At 38.9% G+C, this 23,853-nt stretch overlaps 1 protein-coding gene across 1 annotated transcript in view; it reads right to left on the bottom strand.

Moving 5' to 3' along the window:
• Nucleotides 1–23,013, bottom strand: part of LOC124405981 (alpha-aminoadipic semialdehyde synthase, mitochondrial) — a 145,807-nt gene extending 122,794 nt beyond the window's left edge. The window contains exon 1 of the mRNA XM_046881266.1: nucleotides 22,932–23,013. The gene's annotated coding sequence lies outside the window, so the exon portion shown is untranslated. The remainder of the gene's footprint in view (nucleotides 1–22,931) is intronic.
• Nucleotides 23,014–23,853: the final 840 nt, after the last annotated feature.

Below are 23,853 nucleotides of genomic sequence, written 5' to 3'. Positions count from 1 at the left end.
ACGAACTGTGCAACGAGTGGAAATATACGACGCAAGAAAAGTGTTAATACACAAAACTCCCGATATCAAATCAATAAGTGATAGCCACGTCAAGAGTGTTCGCCGGCAAATCAAGTGTGAACCTGACAACTTCAGAACCCGCAACGAACTAAATATACGGACGACAGACGATCTATACCAAACATCACCTTTTGGAACCCAAAATTGTGATTAGCCCCCACCCGTTTCTGGACGCCTGCGACGCTGGAACAAGAATTTGGACCCAAGATTGGCATCACTCAGATACCTGGAACACCAAACCGAGACTCTTCAACACGCAACGGACTTCCCCGCCTACACCCTCCTCTTGCCGACGGACGACGTGCATCACTTCTTCAAGTCTCACCTGCCTTCACCCGCCTACAACCACGCTGTACCTTACGTTTGTGTTCATCTTTGCTCTGTAAGTTCGTTGTAATCCTTAGTAATAAGTTGATATTTCATCCCCGTACCCATTGCCCATCTACGAAAATCGATGTGGCACCAACTAATGAGACCGGTCCATCTTTTTGGTCAGTAAAAGACGTCTTACCGACGATCCCTGCATTCGATGGCAACAACATGCCTTTTGACCAATTTGTGGAACAATTGCGCCACGTGGAAACCCTCATTAGAGCTTCAGACAAAATGACCCTTGCTAAATTTGCACAATCAAAAATTACCGGCCCCGCTTCCCAATATTTAGTAGGCATTAATTGCAACGACGTCGAAGACCTTATAACGGCCCTCAGCCGAGCATACCGTCCAGACATCCCCGTACGTCAATTATCAATTCAATTAGATAGAATTACCCAACAACCGCGTGAGCGCGTCATCGATTACTCATGCAGAATAAGAGTAATATCAAACGAAATAAGCAAAGCTATCGAAAAAAAATACCCGCCAGACATAGCAAGCGCCTTGCTAAATGACTTAAGAAAAGACACTGCTAGAACATTTATTAGAGGGCTTAGACCAGAATTAGAGTGGAGGATAGCTACCATCAGACCACTCCCTACCTTTGATATCGCCGTCAGCATCGCCGAAAGCGAGGAGACCGAGTTAAATAACCGTCAAATGCAACGCTTTGCACAATATTGTACCCCTCTTACACCTATGTATCCCCCAATTTCCGTCTCTGCCTGCCAAAACGCTACCCCTCCACCTCAGGTGTCCATAACCCCCTCCCTCATCCCCCCTCTAATGTCATTGCCCACACCTGGTTACGCGCATCAGCAAGCGCCCGGTATCGAACCCATGTCCTACGCCCAAGCGCTCGGTGCGAGCACTCTGGCGCCTCCCGCAGATCGAACGAGGACCTCGCCGACTATTTGCCAATTCTGCAACCACCGAGGTCACCTGATCACGGAATGCCATCGCCTGCAAAATACAAGATACTGTACCAAATGTCGCAGAATGGACCACTTTTACAATGAGTGCAACCAACCCAGCAGAAGCGACAAACTGTACTGCGATAACTGTAAGCGCAGAGGCCACACATCAGACCCATGTAGATCTCCCCCGCATGATAACCAAAACCATGTAAGTTCGAATCAAGATTTAAACGGCAACACTGCCCGCGGGGAGAACGCGCCCGCGAGCTATGCAAACAACTAGCGTTCCGATCCACAAGACACATCTTAATAACAGCTTCAGCTGATCCCCCTTTAATTTCAATCGATACCCCTGAATTGACAAAGATCTCTAAATTTATTATCGACACCGGTGCAGACGTAAACTTAATCAAAGAAAGTTGCGTTAAGCCCTTCGTACGACGCACCACAGACGAACGTTTGACATTGACTGGTATAACGGAAGAAAAGACGGAAACCATCGCAAAAACGGAAATATGCTTCAATAACAACTCCCATACCTTTCACTTGGTCCCTGATTCATTCCCAGTCCCACATGACGGTATTTTAGGCCAACCCTTTTTACGAAAAGAGAAAGCAACTATCTCGTTCAACTCAAACTCGGTAATGCTTGGATCCTCATTGCCAATCCACTTCAACAAAATCGAACAACCTCCTCCCGAAACCGCACGTGTTGTCACAATACAGGCCCGCACCGCGAAGGTCATTCCGATAATAGTTGCAAACCCAGATATCAAAATAGGCTACCTTAAACACATTAATTTAGGCAACAATGTTCTTTGTGGTGAAGCAATAGTTCGAAATCAGAACGGCATCGCTTATTCCTATGTGTTCAATTGCAACGAATCTGTCGTAGAGATAGCATCTCCAACGGCAACCCTGGAAGAATTCGACGAACCACTGAGCACAGCCATGCCCGAAATTACGTCTACCCCGCCGAATAATTCTGACAAAAATAATGGACAAAAATCCCCCCTTCCTACCCAAACCACTTCTCATAATAATTCATTAATTCTTTCCAATAATAACCACATATCCCGTCCGCCCCTTTACCCCCCCTTCAGCCCCCGCCAGCTCACTGACCTCGCACATCAGCAACCTGAGCCCCGCATACCTGATAACAGTGCACCTCGTCGTGGCGCCGCAACAGTACTCTTGACTGACAGTAGGTCAGGGAGATTGGACACCCTAAAGAATAGTGTGTGCCTCGATCATCTAAATGACACCGAAAAACAATCAACACTCGACCTGCCAACAGAATTTAACCATCTTTTCTATCTCCCGGGAGATAAATTAGGCCATACCAATCTAACCCATCACACTATCCCCACGACGGACGACACACCAATTCACACCAAACAATATCGTTTCCCAAAAATCCTCAAAGATGAAATCGAATCCCAGGTCAATAAACTCCTTCGGCAAGACCTTATTAAACATTCCGCATCTCCTTATAATTCTCCGGTTTGGATCGTCGCCAAAAAACCCGATATTGACGGTAATAAACGATGGCGCATGGTGATCGACTACCGAAAGCTCAACGAAAAAACAATCGGCGACGCCGATCCAATGCCCGACATCACCAAAATTCTTGATCAACTTGGCTCAGCTAAATATTTCTCTACATTCGACCTTGCTTCCGGCTTTCATCAAATTCCCATGCACCCCGATCATAGTGCAAAAACTGCGTTTTCGACGCCCCGGGGTCACTATGAATTCTCCCGAATGCCCTTCGGACTAAAAAACGCCCCTGCCACGTTCCAAAGGCTCATGGATCAAGTCCTGCTAGGCTTACAAGGCAATGAGATGTTCGTATATTTGGATGACATAGTTATTTACGCTCGAAATTTACAAGAACATGAAATTAAATTCAGAAAATTGATGAAAAGACGAACTGAAGCCGGCTTGACTCTGCAGCCAGACAAATGCCAATTCCTGCGCAAAGAAGTCGTTTACCTTGGTCACCTTATCACTGAGTCAGGAGTTAGACCTGACCCCGGGAAGTTAGTAGCTGTGAAAGAATATCCTGTGCCGAAAAATCCCAAAAATGTTAAACAGTTCCTCGGTCTTTTGGGTTATTATCGCAGGTTTGTCCCGAATTTCGGAAAAATTGCAAAATGCCTCACTAATCTAACCAAGAAGGATACCCCTTTCATTTGGACATCCGAACACCAATCTGCCTTCGAAACCTTACGTGATTGTTTATGCAAAGAGCCAATTCTCCAATACCCGGACTTCAGCAAGCCGTTTACGCTCACTACCGACGCGTCAAAATTCGCCATCGGTGCGGTTCTGAGTCAAGATAAGAACGGTGCCGACTTACCAGTAGCGTACGCATCCCGAGCACTCAAATCCGCTGAATTAAACTACTCGGTGCCCGATAAAGAATTTTTAGCCGCCTACTGGAGCATCAACCACTTCCGCCCCTACATCTATGGTCAGAAATTTACTTTAGTTACAGACCACGAGCCCCTCAAGTGGGTAAAAAGCGTTAAGAAGCCTAATTCTCGTTTATTACGATGGAGTCTAGAACTAGCAGAATACGATTTTGATACCAGACATAAATCGGGAAAAGCGAATGTCAACGCCGATGCTCTATCAAGAAACACGCCGCCTGACGTCGCACAAATCCTTCCTATAGATGCAAAACGCCCTCGTCCCACGACCGAATCCTGTGACAGCAGACCAAAAAAACGCACCAAAGAGACTCATCAGTACCCCCGACACCCTCGACAGACCACAGACGAATCTACGAACCCGGCCCCGCTAAAATGCCCAAAAATCTCACAACCCACCTATCAAATGATATACCCCTCTGATTCTTCTGATCTCTCAGATGACGAATCCAGTGACAAAGAAACCGCAATGCCTTTTAAACCTCCCCCCTCCATCCCACCTCCGCACCCGGTTCATCCCTATCCGAAACGCCATCGAGAAACGAATTCCTCTACAAACCCTGGACCACGTAAGAGACCACACCTGAGCTACTTTTCGGACACTTCAAATAGCTCAGATGACCTACAAACCCCAGAGACGAACTCAGAAGTTGATGACATTAATTCGGCTACCGATTTACCTAGCTCCCCTCACATTCACAACCCTTCCTATAGCGATTTCCTTATAGAATGCGACACGTTCCCTCTTATGCGTAATAAATATATTAAAGAAATAAAAGCCGACCTACTACAGCAAAAAGATAATTTGGCTCACTGCATATCAGCTGATTGCCAAATGTCAAAAGGAATCGCGTCACAGCTAAGAGAACGTAAATTCATAAATCGCGAACAACTCAGAGAATTCAATCCGACTGTGACTGACGTTATTTCTACCACTCACGGAAACCGAAAAATTTACAACCTAGCGACAAAGCCAAAGTACAATGACAAACTCTTACCACACGTTTTTTTTGATACCTTGGTCAACTTCAGGAAAACCTTGGAAGAAGATGGTGTAAGATCGGTCTCAATCCCGTTAATAGGCTGCGGACTCGACAAACTAGAATGGAGCACGGTGCGCAAAATGATCCACTATATTTTCAAAGATTCAAAAATGAACATCACCGTTTGTCGCCTTGACCCTCCGCTTTCAACCCCCACACACCACGACGACACAACGGTGTCCGTTGATAACGCCTCACCTGACCCCATTCCTTCCACATCTGGTAACCCCGCTCCCTCTCTTCGTCCGCTGCGTAAGAAACCGCAACCTCCGACCAAATCAGTTGCACCTCTCGCGACCCCACCTCCCCTCCCAGCCACGAACGTCGTCATGCCCCCGCCTGTAGGACCCCCGCGTCGTGCTAAGAGACGTCCAACAGCTGTCCCCAGGCCAGCGAACTCTACTACTCACCCCCCTCCACCTCCTCCCTCAGTACCCACACTGGCCTCTGATAACGACACAGCTCCAACTCGCTCACGGATACCGAATACCATACATGCGCCCGACAATCCGACTCCGATATGGAAACCACACACTCTGACCATGACATTGACCCCAATGTCGACGACGATTTGACCGATACCTCCCACGATTTCACGAACTTTGTTGACAACTTGGACGACATACCGGTAGCTGACAATGTCAAAGACACCAATGATGGTCTTTTGATGCTCAAAACCAATTATGCACACTTTATATCAACAGACTGCTCTTGGACTAAAGGCATATCATCACAACTTGCCCACGATAATATCGTTGACCCAGATATAGTTATGAGGCCCCGTCCACAGAAATTTGATATTATCGAATCCAAGCACAACAACCGACGGATCTTTACTCTAGTACTAAAATCAAAAGAATCAGATAAAAGCAACCTATATGATATTTTTCAACTCCTGTCTAAACTGAAAACAGTCTCGACCGATTCAATTCCAAAATCCCTTGCTTTCCCAATAACGGACGATAGTTTAGGTGGACTCGATCCTCGTGTTATCCGAAAACTCTTATCTTACCTTTTCGCAGACTTACAAATTCAAATCACGCTTTGCCGCAACACGACTGTCACCCCAGACGAATGTTTACGTAAAGAAATAATTAAAGAATGCCACGAATCATTAATTGGCGGTCATCAAGGCGTCACAAAAATATACAACCGCATTAGACAAAAATATTTTTGGCCCCACATGAAAGAGCAAATCCAAGACTTTATAAGAACTTGTGAGAGTTGCCAAAAGAAAAAACTAGTAAGAGTAAAAACCAGGTTGCCGATGGTGATAATAGATACTCCTGCCGATGCATTCGACAAAGTAGCACTAGACATCGTTGGTCCTCTCCCCCTTACTAAATCAAACAACAAATACCTTTTGACGATACAATGCAACTTGACGAAATTTCTGGACGCCATCCCTTTACCTGACGCCACTGCCAAAACAATAGGTGCAGCATTCGCGAAAGAATACATTACACGTTACGCTGCCCCTCGAGCAATACTTACAGACCAAGGACAGAATTTCATGAGCACAGTCATTAAGCAACTTTGTAAACTCTTTAAAATAAAACAAATTCGAACTACAGCTTACCGCCCACAATCTAACGGATCGCTAGAACGCAGTCACCTTGTTCTCACCGAACACGTCAAGCATTACACGAATGCTGGTAAAGACTGGGATGAATACATCCGCTTTGCTATTTTCTGTTATAACACCGCGAAGCACGAAGGCACTAACTTCACTCCCCATCAGCTAATTTTCGGTTCCCATGCCAGACTTCCGACAGACGCGAACCCTGCCAGCGCTTACACCCGTTCCTACGATTCGTTCCTTCTAGATTTAATCTCCAACCTATCCAGCATACGAAAAAACGCCGCGGCTAACCTCATCTTAGCAAAGCACCGTTCCAAGACGTACTACGACCGTCGTACCAACAACCAAAATTTCGAAGCAGGCCAAAAGGTCTATCTACTAAACGAAACCCGATCTAAATTTGACGACCACTATAAAGGAGCATATACGATCAAACGCATAATTGACGATATCAATGCCGAAATTTTCATCACCCCCCATAAGTCCAAAATTGTCCATCTGAATAAACTCAAATTAGCACAGGAAGAAAGTGATTCAAATTAAACCACCTTTAGAAGCCAACAGCCGTATATTATCAATCTACCCGTAACTGCATCATATTACGCCTCATGCCCTGAATGACGTGCTTCAACGCTCAGCCGATCTAAGCACACACTATCGTACTCAAAGTAACATGCATCGCCTCACCACCAACCTCAGCTATGGCGGAATCGTCTTCGCGTCCCTCTCAGCAGTTTTCTTTTGCTACAAACTCTCATTATTTAGAAGAATCTCAAAAGTATACTCTTGCTGTAAATCCAGGCGAATACGCCACAACCTCGACTCACGTCATCCAAGACCCAAATCCTTTCCCACCATGCCATTTCCCACCCTCACCTAGAAAATAGGTCATTCCCTAAGGACCTGTCTCCTCGCACTTCGTCGCTGCCCCGAGCTCATTCAGAAATTGAAATGATGGAAATGTCCAAGCTACGACAACACCCACGTAAACTGCCCCGCGATCAGAGCCTTGACGCTAGTTCCGACTCCCTCTTCATCTGGACAGACTAAGCCCTCTACTACATATTTATAAGAACATATCCATTGTTATGCCCAAATACCATTCAATAAAAATGTCTCAAATAACGCTATTATAATAACCGTATACAATATCTACAATCAAAACCCTTAAAATTATAATTTAACTATAATCGTATATATACGACCTACAATTATACCCCTGACATTGCCATTTAACTTTGATTGTATCTATATTATCTACAATCAAAACCCTAAAATTATAATTTAATTATAATTGCATCTTTATAATATGTAACTACTACACACTTAAACTATAAGAACATACTATTGTTACAAAAAAAAAATATATATTTCTGCTAAAAATGTATACTAACCCGCTTAAACGCGCATTAACCCTAGGCGCTATACTCTTTAAGGCAAACTATATTGTAATCTTTCGTAAGTGAGTCGATACATTACCCAAAATTCGGTTTTCCTTCGAACATTCGGCTCTGTACCCTCACCGAATGTTCTTCCCGAAGGGGGGGCGTGTTACGTCCGACGTCCCGCCTCACGTCTCTCCCACCTTCCTCGACGCTTGTCTTTACCTACCATTCCCACACTCCATATCTTGTCATCCTATTTCCATCTTGGCTTACACCACTCGCTATCGCCCTTACCTTGCCATTTCGATCCCTCTCTACCCTGTATCCTCGCTCATTTTCTCATGCAAAAGACTCACTTTTATTCCAACGCTCTTACCTCTTACATTCAACTTCAACTCCCGTTCCCCAAAACCATTCCCTCAACTACTCCTCATCGACTTCACTCAATTTCCAAATCAAAATAAAAGTTATAATCATTCTCTAATTACTGTTCTTTCCCTTCCGTTCCCTGAACGAAGACGTCGACGACTACGAACCAACAAAAATAGCACCCGAACCAACACCATCGGGTGGGTACATGGACTGCCGTCCCCCTGTACCGTAACACGAGGATCGTTTTTGTGTAAAAAAGAGATAACTAAAAACACCATTTTTAAAATTCTACAATTTTTTCAACAAATTCTGGGTGAAAAATAGGTAATATCTATCATATTAGAAAGTGAGCTGCGGCTGCCTCATTTTTTCTACATTTTTCATCTTTGTTTCCAAAACAATTCTGGATTGGTGACGGTTGCAGTACAAATTGAAGTTGAAAATTTTTGTGAAGAAAAACCTTTCTCGAAGTCAATGAATGCTCGAAAATTTGTTGTTACTAATCATATAACAGTCTTTGACGTTAGGTTGCGTACGAGCTTGCGTTAAAATTTGGTGTTAATTACGATATTTTGATAGTTTTCCAATAATATACTTCATTGACTTTCCCTCATTAGTTTTGCATATTAATCTTTTTTACTAAAAAAAAGATTTTTCTTATTTATTTCGAAAAATAAGAATAATATTAAAATTTGCCAGGAAATATTTTATTTGTTTTTTTCTGCTCCTGTAAGGGCTATTATTTAATTTTTTACAATTTTTTCCTATTTTGGAACCTAAAATAAAAATAAAAAAAATATGAGGCAGCTGAGATATAAATTTTTAAAAATGACTGGAAAATCAACTTTTTTCAAATTTCAAAAAATTCTCCAGCGGCCGGATTTTGGGCGTATCGAGCTCAAATTCTCAGCATCACCTTTTTTCTGGCCTAGTTTCAAGAAAAAAAATATCAGGTATATCTATGTATATCTATATACATGAAAGCGACAAAAATCACCTTTCCCATTATCTTATTGCAAAATATCCCAATTCAGCCAAGAAAATGAGAAGAACATACGCATAGAAGATGGAAAATAATTACTTAGCAGGTCTAATTTCAGTTTTTCAATCACTGCGTGACCACATATGATGTGATATTCTAGTTAACAACATTGATTTGTTTCAAAATTGAACTACAACTTCAATCAATAGCGCTACTCCTTCCGGTATCTAACAAACAAATCTAGCGGGTTGAATGACGAAAAATTATGAGGGCTGAAAGTTACAAATTATTTAGTACTAAAAAACTATCACTCATGTTCGAATGCAATTAATAGCATCAAGGCTCGATTCACGGGTCCTTATGGAAAAAATGATGGGTATCCATCACCGAAAAACCTCTTATATCAATCAATTTGAGCGAAGGGGGCCACTTCCAAGGTTCCGAAAAAAATTCATACAAATGAAAAATAATTATATTTCAAAAGCTAATTGATGTAACAAAACTTTCTTGCGTCATTTTATTGATTTACGTACAAATTACCTCCACGAATTATTTTAGATTTTTTTAAGTGGTGCACCACGTCGAAAACAACGATCCTTGCACTTTTTCGCCATTCTTTCACTATTTTCGACTATGTCTTGAGAAAAAGTTATCTGAATAGCTATAGAACATCGAGATTTTTCTTTTAAATATTACTATGCCTAATATCCAGCCTTGCTACCGTATATATAAGAGCTTTAAGTTGATGAAATGTCTTATTTCAGGACTAAAAACAAAAAATCGAAAAAAAAATTTATTTATTTTTTTTGAGTTCATCAACAAGTCAAAGCTAATTTTCTAAAAAAACATAATACTGGTAATAATTATGATAATGATATATTGGATTAAAATATTCTTGTACGAAAATCGTTCGTGGAGCAGTTACTATTTCGAACATATATGTGTAAAAAATTGTTTTATGCTGTTATCCGTAACTCTGTGAATATTCTTTGTAACTATATATTTAAAGTAGAGATGATATCTTGTTCTCGTCAATGTCTTCATCAGCAATGGGATAAACATTTTCCACGTTAAATAATTTTGATAGAATTTTCGCGGTCGAATTATTTTTAACAAGTACTGGTCGTAAGATAGGTGGTATAAAAACGCAGCTACATTATAGCAATAATTCTTATAGTTCACAGACCATTTGTTCAATTACAACAATTCCCTTTGATTGCAACAATACCAGAATTATCCTCTTCGTAATGTATATAACACTTGTACGTTTTGGATAGATATGCCTGGATTATATTTAAAATCTTATGATTCCAAGTATTTCTTTTAGATAGGATGTAGTCTGGAAAAGTTGGTAGGATCCAGTGATAAGGACAAGATATCGCCATTGTAAATATTCAGCTGCAAGGAATATTAACAGAGATATGTATAAGACCATAAAACAATATTATTTTTCATATATTTGTTCAAGATAGCTACAGCTAATCGTCATTAGTAACATATACCGTAATGATATGCACTCATCGAGTGGCCCCTCGCGCCCAAATTAATTCACATCAGAGGTCTGTTGGTAATGGATGCCCATAATGTTTTTTCATAAGGATCCCTCAATCTAGTCTTGGGATAAAAAATCGAATGCATAAGATGTTATGTTTTCCCCCTCAGAGGGTGGAGGGAGTTATTGAGTTATAAAGTGCTGAGCACATATTTTTCTGAACTGAGAAACATTTCTGAACATTTCTTAGTTTGAAAATCCCAATACAGAGGCATTTGGCTCCTCTTAACCAGGGATACCGTTTGGGAGGGTGATTATTGTCATCGATGCAACCGAATTTTATCCAAGCCAATAAGCTTTTCAATCGTTGCTTAGAAAGAGCTATGGATGTTGAATAATTGGATTTGTAAATTGTGTCATTTATGTTACTTTAGTCTGGTTTCCAAACATCAGTTGCCTGTGTGAATGAAGTAAATTTCGATTTCAGAATCCTGAAAAAACATGGGGAACGACAGAGAGAGAGAGAGAGAGAGAGAGAGAGAGAGAGAGAACGAGAGAGTGGAGTTTATAAGAATAAGAAACCGACGTTTATCCGATTTTGGAGTGAATCTCCCTAAATATTGCAGAATTAAAATACCACAAGTTCATCTACAATTAAAAACTTAGTATGAAAGAAGTGAGAAAAAATGTATAATCATCGCAGAAGTGAATTTATAACGTTTTGCTTTTCAGGTGATGAAAGGGACAGGGACAGGGATGAAAGGCGCTTGCTGACCTTACGGGACTCCGTTCAAAAGAAAAAATCGATATGTACGAAATGACAATGGGGTATCAATAAATATCAACAAATATATACAAGGATGATCATATTTTTCGTGTTAATTTTTGGTACACTGTAACGTGGTTGTTTATGTTATCAAGTTGAAGTTTTTTTAAATGATTTTCCTCTCTCAATTTGAAGGCATACCGACCGAGGTGATTTGCGATGTATAGAATGCATTGCGCAGTTATAGGTCTTTACGTTGAGTTATGTTTTAACATTCTACGAATGTACGCTAAACTACTGACATTAAGACTCGATCCAAATGAGCACAAAAATCAGGTACACTAGGCGTCACAAACTTTTAGCACGACTTTGGCAAAACTTTTAGCAGCTCTTAGGTCATGTATATTAGTACGTCGTATCTTTCGAATATTTTGAAACCGACTAATAACGCTTACTCGACTGCGTTAACGATCGTATGTTGAAGTGAAAATGAAAAAAACTGAGTTAATGATTGTAGCGAGCGCATAAGCACATTGCAAATTGGGTGTTAGCACACATGTTGCAATAATGTATTGAGTAACATTTATTACCCATCGAACAATCCTCGAGCAGTGAGGGCGTAAGGTATCTCATAAATCTCGTAAAATTTGGTAAAACACTGACAACAAGCAAGCGAGCGAGGAACTTCTCGAAGCTAGTTTCTTAGAAAAGACGATGTCTCCCTCAAAAAACTCTGAGTTCAATCAGAAGATTCGTGGCGCATGCGCGCATTCGATATGCTCTATTTTCCGCTATAGAAGATTCGTGGCTCATGCGCTCATTCGATATACTTTATTTTCCGCTACAGAGCGGCGTTGGTTTGCCTTTCAAATGATACTTTCCTACGCATGTGTTACAAAAAATAGCATGTGTAGCTAGTGCGTGAAGGCGATACCTGCCTCGTGTGATTGTAGCGCTCGCTTGGCCCTGACAATTATTAGTCTTTCTTTATATCGACTCTAAATGATTTGGGAAATCGAATCGAAAATATTTTAGTACTTGGAAAACAATTTGTGTGTATTTAATAATAATCCAAAAACAAATGGCCCGTCCCTGAACTACGTAGTACATTATAGGTCCCCCCGCCGCCCCTGATCCGTCAATTTTTAGGAGTGCCACATCGTTAGCCCCGCATGTATCCCGATCAGATCGATTCTTTTTTTAATCGATTTTCGGTCATTTGTTGGTGATTGATGGGCTAATCTGGAAGTTTGTCGATAATTAGCTTATTCATAAATTAATCAATAAAATTGCCGAGCGAATGTTTTTTTTCCTAACCCCTTGATAAACACGTATTCTAAACATTTTGATGCTAATCGATGTAAAACCGTTTGTTAGTGAACGATGGCCCATTATGAGAAAGCCATTTTTATATTTTGACTCCTAAAAAATTTTGAGAATTTCAATTAGGGAAACCCTTATGACTCTCTGTCACGAGAGGTGACAGGGAATTATTGAGTTATGAAGCACCGGACACATGTTTTTATGACCGAAAAAACATTTCTCAAAAGATAGTTTAAGAATCCCAAAGCAGGGGCATTTAACCCCTCTTAACCAGCGGTACCGACTACGTCGATATATCGGAATATCGATACTAAAACTCCGATAATTTAGCGCATCGTTATCTTCGGCGTCGATACGTATTGATTTGCAAAACGATATTTTTACAAATATCACCCGGCGTATGATATATGCGCTGCGTAGTTCAGCCACAGCGCTATCTGTCGTTTAATTAATAACGAATGCATAAAAATTGTTTCCAAATAATGAAATATTTTCCATTCGATAAGTTCGATATTAAATAGAACTAGAATAACATTCCAAAATTAATTATCATTGCAGTTTGATAAAAACATGTAGAATATTATACTCTTAAAATAATAACTGAGGGTGAATGCCCTTATATCGTAGCTAACCATTGAACAAGTAAACTAATCAATTATTCTCCATTACAATATTCTGTAGTACACTGGAATATTCCGCAAGCAAAACTACGCTTATAATATAACGCCCCGTGGTCTCGAGAACCCCGACGCTGTATCAGAACCAACATTATGGTGTAGGTAAAGCTCACACGGATTCAACACTAGGGAACGGCGATCTCGAGCATACGCCTGTTACACGGCCGCAGGCCACCCCATGTAAAGTTGTGTAAGGCTCCGAACTCCTTCGGTACTGTTACCAAGGAATCGCACGCTTAAAAGCACGCATAGGCACATACACTAGCGCATCGCACGAATACACATATACATGGATCTCATACCCATAACATGCACTAATTCAAATCCTAAAAGATGAATACCAACCTAGTTTTAAGACTTAGAATAAGGAGAAGAGAATGGTGGTATGGGGCAAGAGTTGGGGGGACAGTCCAAAGTCCAACTTTGCACCTGGCACTAATAAGTTCCATAGCATAGCATACCGACCTAGTTGTAATTCTTAGAATGAGGGCAAGAAATATGTTGTTGTGGGACAATGCTTGAGGAGAAGGATTCACACCCCTACTGCTACCAATCTGAATAAGTACGAGCACCCAGCATTCATTCGCTCTCTTGGTTTTTATCTCCAGTAGCTATCATACTTGTTCTCGGTAGATCCTCGCGATAAAATTCTCTAGCACTTGCATTCCAACGACGAATCTCTACTTGATTCTTCACTTGATTCTTTAACAAATCTTACACCATTGTACTAGAATCATTAGTCCTATTTTTGGTTTTAACCTGTTAACCGGGGAATTCCCTTTTTAAGCACGCAGCATTGACGTATTTATACGTCCCGCTCGATTAACAGGTTAATAGAAATATATTCCATTTAAAACGAATTCCAATGAAGTCATTGTTCATTTAAAACTAATTTCTTTCATTGCATTGATTCAACGGGCCCAAAAGAAGTTACTTCATAAAAGGTAAGGAAAGCTTCTTTCCCATAAATTACAACAAATTTCCCTTTTCCCGGTTTTACCCAATTGTGCGAATTGGTCTACGTTGTCCATTTCACTTTAGTGATTAATCGGTATTGGCGACCACGGTCTTACATACAGGTCTGGGGACTCTAGTGGTGGGGGAAGTACGCGTACGCTATAGTTTTTGTTTTTCAGCGCTACCGCTAGTTGGCACTAATGGTAAAGTAATGTTAGCAAATATAACCTCAAGTTTCTCAAACTTTACAAATGACGTGGTCCAACGTCATAATAGTGAAAAAGTACGTAAAAATAGTGAAAATCGCATAAATCGTACATGGTTATATATTTTTTTAAATAACGTGTGCCATTATCACTTCGTCATCGCACACCACTTATTATTTGAGAAATTTGAGGTTATGTTTGCGAACATTACTTTACCATTAGTGCCAACTAGCGGTAGCGCTGAAAAACAAAAACTGCAGCGTAAGCGTACTTCCCCCACCACGCCGACGAGTCCCCAGACCTGTATGTAAGACCGTGTTGGCGACACACAACTACTGATGTGAAGTCCAACTGAACTTTCGCGATAATTTCTAGTAACAAACTAGTGCCGCTCGACGTCACATCACTCCTTGTGCACATAGGGCAATTCGGTAAGACAAACACGACCATACCACTAGCGAGCTATCTCTCTCTATACGCTACTTCCAATCAAAAAGAATGGGGGCGTGCGTCCAGTTGTATTATATTTAAGGATATCGGCTGATGGCTTTCCCAATCTCCCGAGTCATTAAGATGCTTACTCCAGGAGTATAAACTCCGTGATCATAATATTATCTCTATGGTTCTCACTCGTGCTATTGCAACACTCGCCCACCTTCGGCTCGTGCAACCAACTCTTCGCTCATTACATATGCCAGTGAATGCTGAAGACTTCACACTTGTCAGAAATCGCTCACTTTCCACACTTGTTACAGATGTATTACATAGGTACATAAATATCTTGTTGGTGGACTAGCCACCATACCCATGAGTCGTTTGATTTGCCACGTTTCGGAAACGAAAGGCTTAAAAGAAGCTACCAATTGGCTGATTTCTAAATATGAGTATCATGTAAGTTTCTCAGTTCTTTCGTTTTCGAAACGCGGCATATACAATACACCCTAGATGTTTTTAGACATGCTAAATCCGAATCCAGTGTCAGAATTGATCAATCACCCCTAGATTCACAATTTTATATGGCGTTTATAACACAAAATAACCGTACAAAGAACACTTGTCGGGTGAATTAAGCCACCATTAGAAGAGTATTCCGGCTAACTTGTTTTAGATCCAAAACTAAATGCGAGTTCAATTACAAACTATGTGACAATAATTGGCGATGCAGCTGACGTAACAAAATGGAATGCATTTGCATATCTATTTGCATATATATTTGCATCATCTGCTTCCGTGGTGTGGTGTGCCGAGGAGTGCAGCTTCCCTCTCCAAAAAACTTTCTCTCTTGCGTTGGACTGGGCTTAAGGAAGATTACCAACGTGTATCAACGGCGCTAAAATAGCATGTAGAACACGGAGGAGCAGAGAGGGAAAGAGTAACATGACTATCTCTCTTTTTCTAAGCCAGGAGCGTAGCGTGGTAAATTTAGTGCCCGCGTCAACGATACGCAAGTAATTAAAATTTTGTATGACATTTTAAAGGGTGCATGTTGCCTTCATTATAGTATATATTATGTACGCCAATTACGTATATAATTATTATTGTATATCGTATACAATATGTGGTATATATTTCAATATAATACGTAATAACATATTATATTATATTTTACACTCACGTCAGTAATTCATGGCAATTGTAACTAAAAAAAGATCATTTTTGTTCAAAAGAAAACTTTCTATACTCATTTTTTATTTGGATCGAATTTTCGGGATTTTGGGTTTGAAGAAATCATTAATGGGCTAATGCGTTAACTGTGACAAAAAAATTATAGTTTCATTCTTACAATGGCACTTTGACCATAGTTTATTAAATTGTACACTTCACTTAGTACCTTACTTTACTTATCTTGACACTAACTAAGCACTGAGAATAATGATATTATCAGTACTTATGTTTAACCAAAACTTAATATCAACGATAATTAAGAATTGATACGAATAATGAATTGCTGGTTAGCGCTTATATTATGTAATACTTATTCATGATTGAAAAGAATGTTTTCGTGTGTCGCTGGTAACGTAGGTCGACAAAAAAACTTTTTTTTTTGGGTTTCTGTTTTGATGCATAAATTCCAATGCTAGGCATCGAAAAATACCAGAATGTCCATTCTTAGCTTTTATAGTTTACTTTTGTCTGTTTCACGTCGATAAGTAAATTTTGAAGATTTCAATTAATTTTACGAGCAGCAGGTGGTAGTATTTTGATCAAAACGGTAGCAAATTGCATATTACTCGCATAAGGTACAGCAGTGAGTTTTTACTTGTCTGTCAGAGCTGTAACAACCGTTCTTGTATATTACTGAGCTGGAAAATGGCGTCAAGACAGTGTAAACAAGATGTTGATTCATTCTGTTTTATTTGCGGTGAATTCATTGAAGTAAGAAGCAAAAAATTTTCTTTGGGAATAAATTTCAAGCTTTGTGAAGCTTATGAAGCCTACTTAAACCTGCGAATTCGGAATCAAGATAAACAATGGATAGTTGGATACCTCGCTTTTCCTATGTTAACTGCAAAAATACTTTAGAATGTAAGAAACTAAAAATTAAAATCTAATAAGTTTCGAACATGTTTATATTTTTGTAACTTGAATACTCAATAACTTTTATTATTATACGGAAAAATCGTTAGAATTAACCCCAAATCCTGTTTAATCCGAAACAATCTATAGACACAAGAAAATTACTAAAAATATTCATTTTTGAACTTAAATTTTATTATTTTACATTTGTATGCTATTACTAATCATTATTCTTCAATTAAAAAGACTCCAATGTTCAGCAAAAGTTTTTCTGGTTGTAATTTAAAATAAAATTATGAAAAATTCAGTTATGTTTCTTAAAATTGGAACAATTGCTCTGGTTTCGACAAAAGCAAACTTTGATACAAAAAATTATTTTTCCCTTTATTAGTAACGTACAAGAAACCAAAATTTGACATTCCTTAGTCGGACCCGATAATCTGTGTAATATCAAATATATGTGCGAACCTGATTCCAAAGGGAATGTAAGCACCACGTGTGAAAATTGACGCTCGAACCATTTGGTTTGTCACTTTCTATTTTGCAAATGCAGTATTTTAGACCCATGCTGAAATTTGGTTACGTTTAATCATTTTAACACTGCACATTTCGAAGCATCTCAAGCACTACGTGGGCACTGCAGTCTGCACCCTTATCGCATCGCTTGGTGCAGCTCTGACATAGTCACGTGACTATTTTGAACCGACCAATCACATTTTGTGAAAGAGAGAAAGGTACTCATGCTACGATATATACGCTTTTTAAACTCACCGCTTATGGTGCAGGATCCTAGACGGATGAGAATAGACCGCGGGAGTACGAAGGTGGCCCGTTCGTGAATGCAATAGCGCAATAGAAAGAGAAAGCTGCAAATGGGCCCCTATCCCCCTCTATCCTTGTCTGATGCGTTCTTCGCCTCGCAATACGCATGCTCCGCACCTGCGCGGCTAGACGACGACAGAGAGATCAACGTCCCATGGTGGTCCCATATGCAACTTTCTCTTTCTATTGCGCTATCGCGTTCTCAACCCGGTGTAACATCCGACCGGAACGTCCGTATGTTTTATTGCTTATGACTATTCCCTAAAACAATAGTACCAACTAACCAAAACTCTAATTGTGAGAACTCTGTAAGAAAGTCATTCAAGGAAACTGTCTAACCATCTGAACGCCCCTAGGCGAGGTATAACAACAATTATCATTAATCAAGAGTCCAGAAACCGTATTACAGGATCCTCACATTACAGGAGACTATGATATTATTATTTTATTATTACAATTTACTAATACCATTATATCCAAATACTATACAATACCTAGTTGCAAACACGGAGTTTAGAGCCACATTATAGGCAACCTACGCTCACCCTACAGCTCGGGAGATAGATAAGACTATAACGCAAAAGATATATAATCAATATAATATAAAATTAATAACATTACAGAAATAATCTATAAAGGCCAGGAACTGCGATACCTCCAAAAACGTGAATACAACTTATCCAACATGAATTATAGAATCCCTTCCAAAACGCCGTATTGTAGGCAACGTGCCCAAACTTTGGAGGTAACGTAGATCTCTATTGCAGAACCGTACAGAACGTCACCTGAAGAGTGTATCAGTGACACAATAACAAAACCACCGAAGGTAAACTAACTCACGGGATGATTCTGTCAGGCGAAGCGATCATAAGGCAACCCAAGAAAATAATGATGAATAGACTATTATTAAATCATCAAAATCAAAACATCTACATTATTTTTGGAGACGAAATATAACAATGTTCCAGAATTAATTATATTTTTTCATAACATACCAACCTAGTTTTAATTCTTAGAATAAAGGGAAGAAATGCGTTGTTCTGGGGCAATGCTTGAGGAGAGGATTTCACACCCCTACCGCTACCGATCTGAATAAATACGAGCACCCAGCGATCATTCGCTCTCTTGGTTTTTATCTCCAGTAACTACTAGTACTCGCAGTAGATCCTCACAGTAAAATCCTCTAGCACTTGCATTCCAACGACGAATCTCTGCCCTATTTATTATCCAATTTTATATTATTAAAATTGTTTATTTTATTCTGTGTGTTTAATCAAAATATATTCCATTTTAAACCAATTCTAAATCTAAATTCAGTTTTCATTTAAAACAAGTTCCTTCATCACACCTATTCAACAGTTCCAGAAGAAGCCATCTTATGAAAGGTAAAGTAAACTTCATTCCAATAATTTACAACAATTTACAACTCCCCGTTAGTACCCAATTACGTGAATTCGATCAAGTTGTCCATTTCACTTCAGTGATTAATCGATATTGGCGACCCATAACTACTGATGTGAAGTCTAGCTAAACATCCGCGATAATCTCTAGTGGCAGCTTTGGGGAATTTTCGTGGAGTGCCGCTCCGACGTCACACCGGTCACGCAATTCATTCTTATAGGTATGTTTATGGGCAGGATAATGCTCTAAGGTGGTGATTAATTGTTGTGACGTTGAATCTGCGTGAAGAAAACATGAGCGGGACCTTAGTGCTAAAAACTCCCTAGGACAGTGGCAGAACTACTCACGAACTCGGGAGCGCAAAAGAGATAAAAGATTATTGACAGCACCAAAAGCTAATATCAGAACGCACCCTACATGATGGGATTACTAAGCCGGTTAGTGTTCGCCAGAAAAATAATTCCCTAACAATATAGTGATTTCTTTAAGCAGTTGGTGAACATGTCACTTAAAGGCTTTGACTTCAAAGCACGGTCTCTTTAAAGAAAGGGGCGTCAAAGAGTATGGGATATAGTGGAAGGTCCCATAAGCTCCAATGTATAAAAGCGTACCTCGATTTTCAGCACGCTCTGGTGGCTCAGAGGAAAAGTAAAGTACCCCCACTACAACTTTGGCGCTCCCTCTAAACCGGGGAATGTATGTAATAATACACGTTTCTTCTAAAAATGTGATGTGAATTTATTATAAGACAAAATTAATGAAATAAATGGCAACAAATCAAACACATTGTATCGAAATTATATATTTAAATAGTCAATGTTCAATACATAACATCAAAAAAAGTACTTATATTCAAAAAACGTAAACAATAATGTCAAATCTTAATAAAAATGTATATCCGTATATAATACTGTATCATAAAGAATGATTACATCAAATATTATAGCAACTCAAAAACCTCTTATATTTTTTATTAGTTTCTACCAAAACAACCATACACGAACATCATCGTGTACATTTTTTTCACAATATATGAAGATACGTGAGGACCCACACACTCCCGCGAAAGTGAGGTTATATATTCATATTTACTTACAGTTGCTGTTTCTTTGGTAACGAGAAAAACGTCACTTGTTTGCCATTATTTGTGGTTTGATTTTTTACATATTTGTTATTGTCACATAATTTGACGTCACAAGAAATTGGCATCTTTTGAAAAAAGTTCGTTTGTTACCCAATATTTACTGAAAGAATATGGCGACCCCGTCATCACACCGAAAATACTACATACATCGCATGTTCACTGACGCTACACATACACGGTATATTTTTCCTCTGAGCCGCTAGGGGCGCTGTAATAGGGCGATACGGGTACCTTCCGCTCTATCCTATACTCTTTGAGCAAACTATCGGTCCAAAGTGGTTCAAAAAATTACCATTTAATTAATGTACTAAAAATTGATTTATAAGAAATCAAATGGCGACATCTTAAAAAAAATCATAACGAGGTGAAAACACAAAAAATAGCTTATTGATTTTTTATATTTTTAGCTAAGATTTGAAGATGATACTCCTTAGGTATACTGATTTCGGGGGAAAAATAGTAGCATAGTACGCGCTTGAAGAAAGGTATTTATTCCGACATGTGAACGATTTCAAAGTAGGAAAAAATGTCGAATTTTAAAAAAATATGGGTTTTATTCGTTGAAAAAAAGTGAACTGTTTTTATAAATATGTATAATTTTTATCCTTATTATTGTTATAAAGTTAATGTTTATAGTGATAATTGATGTCTATGATGAGTAATGATTATGATGATAATAGATGATTTACCATTTTCTGACATTTCGCTGAAATGATCGTCATCTGCGGATGATTCACCGCCGACATTTCTGTCATTATCGTCGAACAGTTGCGATAGGAAGGTTCGATTGCGAAGATTATACATTAGGCAGCAGATAAACTCATCATTTATACATAAAATATTGAAAAAAAAAATTAGCAAGTATCACAGGTAAACGTACGATCGAAACACTTATTCGGAACAAAACAAAAAAAAAATTGATTTTTTTTACAAATAACGACGCTGTGGTTACGTCTGTGGGTAGACGCAGCAGAGATTTTGACCAATAGAAATGCCAAATAAAGTAGGAAAGCGCTCCCCGATACGCCTTGAATGTGAATCATCTATTTTATTGGCATTCGGATCAGTCAAGAAGTAGGCAGCAAAATACTGCGGTAGCATTTTGCTGTCCATCAAAATTTTGATTATTAACAAGTACATACATGCATCAAAATTGTTTTCCAAATAATGTAATATTTTGCAATTGGTTTTCGAAATAATTTAGCGGTGATATATGAATAAAGAACAATAAATCGGTCAATTTTCTTGCCAACTATACGCTTAATTCATATTCGTTAATCATTAATTATTGACTGTTTTCCAAGCTACAAAAATGTTTTCCAAAGGATTGGGAACATTCATTTTAAAATGAGTTCCAATAGTCTGTCAGGTCACCAGTCATCGTCGTATGATTCGTATAGAATTGAACTCGCATTTCGTTCGAGTTATCGAACATATTGAATCCGAATGTCCATCACCCCCAAATTTTGAATACATATGGGGCATTTCACTTTTATTGCGCATCGAAAAATTTTGCAGTGATCGAGGTCAATGAACAAATATTTAAAGCAGAGTACTCAAAATCTGGGGATGATGGCGCAATTCTAACCCAGATTCAGATTCAGCACGTCCGAAAATGTATAAGTGTTGTGGTATAGTCTACCAGACAAGTGGTTTTGTGTATTATAACTCTCACATATAATTCAAAATTTGAGAGCGGTGGAGCCATTCTGACACCTGATTTGGATTCAGCACGTCCAAGAGCACATGGAAAAAAGGTGGTCTAGTATGCTGGACAAGACACTTTGTTTGTGTGGCTGTATTATTTCCGCGCCACGTAAAACATGTATTTCTACGGAGCAAAAATGAAATTTTCACGAAAGAATACTTCTAAAATTTTTTTTTAAGGAGTTTCCCTGGTCAATTTCAATACTGACTTGTATATCTCCAAATATCAAAGTCCACCACCTCAAACACAAAAAAGGACTCAACAGCCCGATTCTAGACACTATTAGGCCAATAGAACAAAAATACGCCAATAGATTTTCATTTGATGCAGAAATAAAGAAATGGCACGGATTCTACGAAATCGCAATAGTAAATTCGTAGAATTCATGCCAATTCTCAAAAGAGTGTTTTAATTCAGAATTGTGTATATAATGGGGCTGTTAAGCCCTTTCTTGCATTTCAGATACGTGAACTTTGATATTAGAATTGTCTACATAAACGTCGAAATTGACCAGGGTACCCCTTAAGAGGCTGCTCTTGAATTTCGAAGATCTCCCATTTAAATAACATGGTATACATGGAATGTTTTTTTTTAAATTTGTTTACACTTAGCCGCATTTAATGATATGGAGTGCTATTTTATAGGGATATCCTTACAGCAGAAAATTTATTTTCACCGCGGATCAAGTTTTACAGGTGGGAAGAAACAAACGTTGCTTTAGAACGAATCACCCCACTTTATTAATATATAACGACCAACACTTACACGAAAAATATCACAGCAGCCGTTTGTAGAAGAACACTAAATACACTGGTTGGGCTAACTTGTCAGGCTGCACATGCGAAATACCATCTTAGATAGCACAATCGCTCTGAGGTTATAGGTCAATGATTGTTACAAAACGAATGATAACCTCAGGCTCATCATAAGTGGTATATTTTACAGCCCCTACCAGAAACCATGACCCCGGTTCATATCTTTGTATCAAACTGCGAGTCATTGTCATCTTACATAATATATTATAAAATAATTTACTGTTCAGAATTATTGATAACTATTGCAAACTAGGAGCGCACTAAATAACTTGCTTGCGCAATCAACATACATTATATTGGCAACAAACCTGCAGTGAAACTATCCTTACATAGTTTCGAAAGATTATGCTTTTTTTATAATCATACATTAATTTTTTTTATCTCTTATAGCATTACTCATCGTGGATCTAGTGGATTTTTAAGAATACTTCGTCCACGTAATAAATCAGTGATATTTAAGTCACCAATTTGCAACGGTCATAAATTTTCCTGCTGTGAAAATTGTTTATGATGACAAGATGTTAAAATTTAAGACATGTATGTACATATTCTGGATCTTATGTAACATTTGTTTTAATTTTCTAATAAATACAAAACATATAAGCATAAAAATATATTGAGTTATTTCTTGAACCGTCAAATTTCCTCTTTCTAAAAATCCACTACTTGGTCCCACAAATTTAAGCATTTCTTTTGTTCCAATCGAGTCCACGATTTTCCCCGTAAGAATACAATTCTTAAACTTTATGATGCAATTCAGATTTTTCAAATATCTGAATTTTATAAGAAGTTATGAATTTTTTAGTCAATTCCTGCATTTTTGGAAGGTGGGTATCTTCATAACGAAAAATAAAATATTGTTAAAATTTGTGTT

Source organism: Diprion similis, chromosome 1 (assembly GCF_021155765.1).
Source record: "Diprion similis isolate iyDipSimi1 chromosome 1, iyDipSimi1.1, whole genome shotgun sequence".
Taxonomy (NCBI): domain Eukaryota; kingdom Metazoa; phylum Arthropoda; class Insecta; order Hymenoptera; family Diprionidae; genus Diprion; species Diprion similis.
This window is presented reverse-complemented; position numbering and strand designations above follow the sequence as displayed.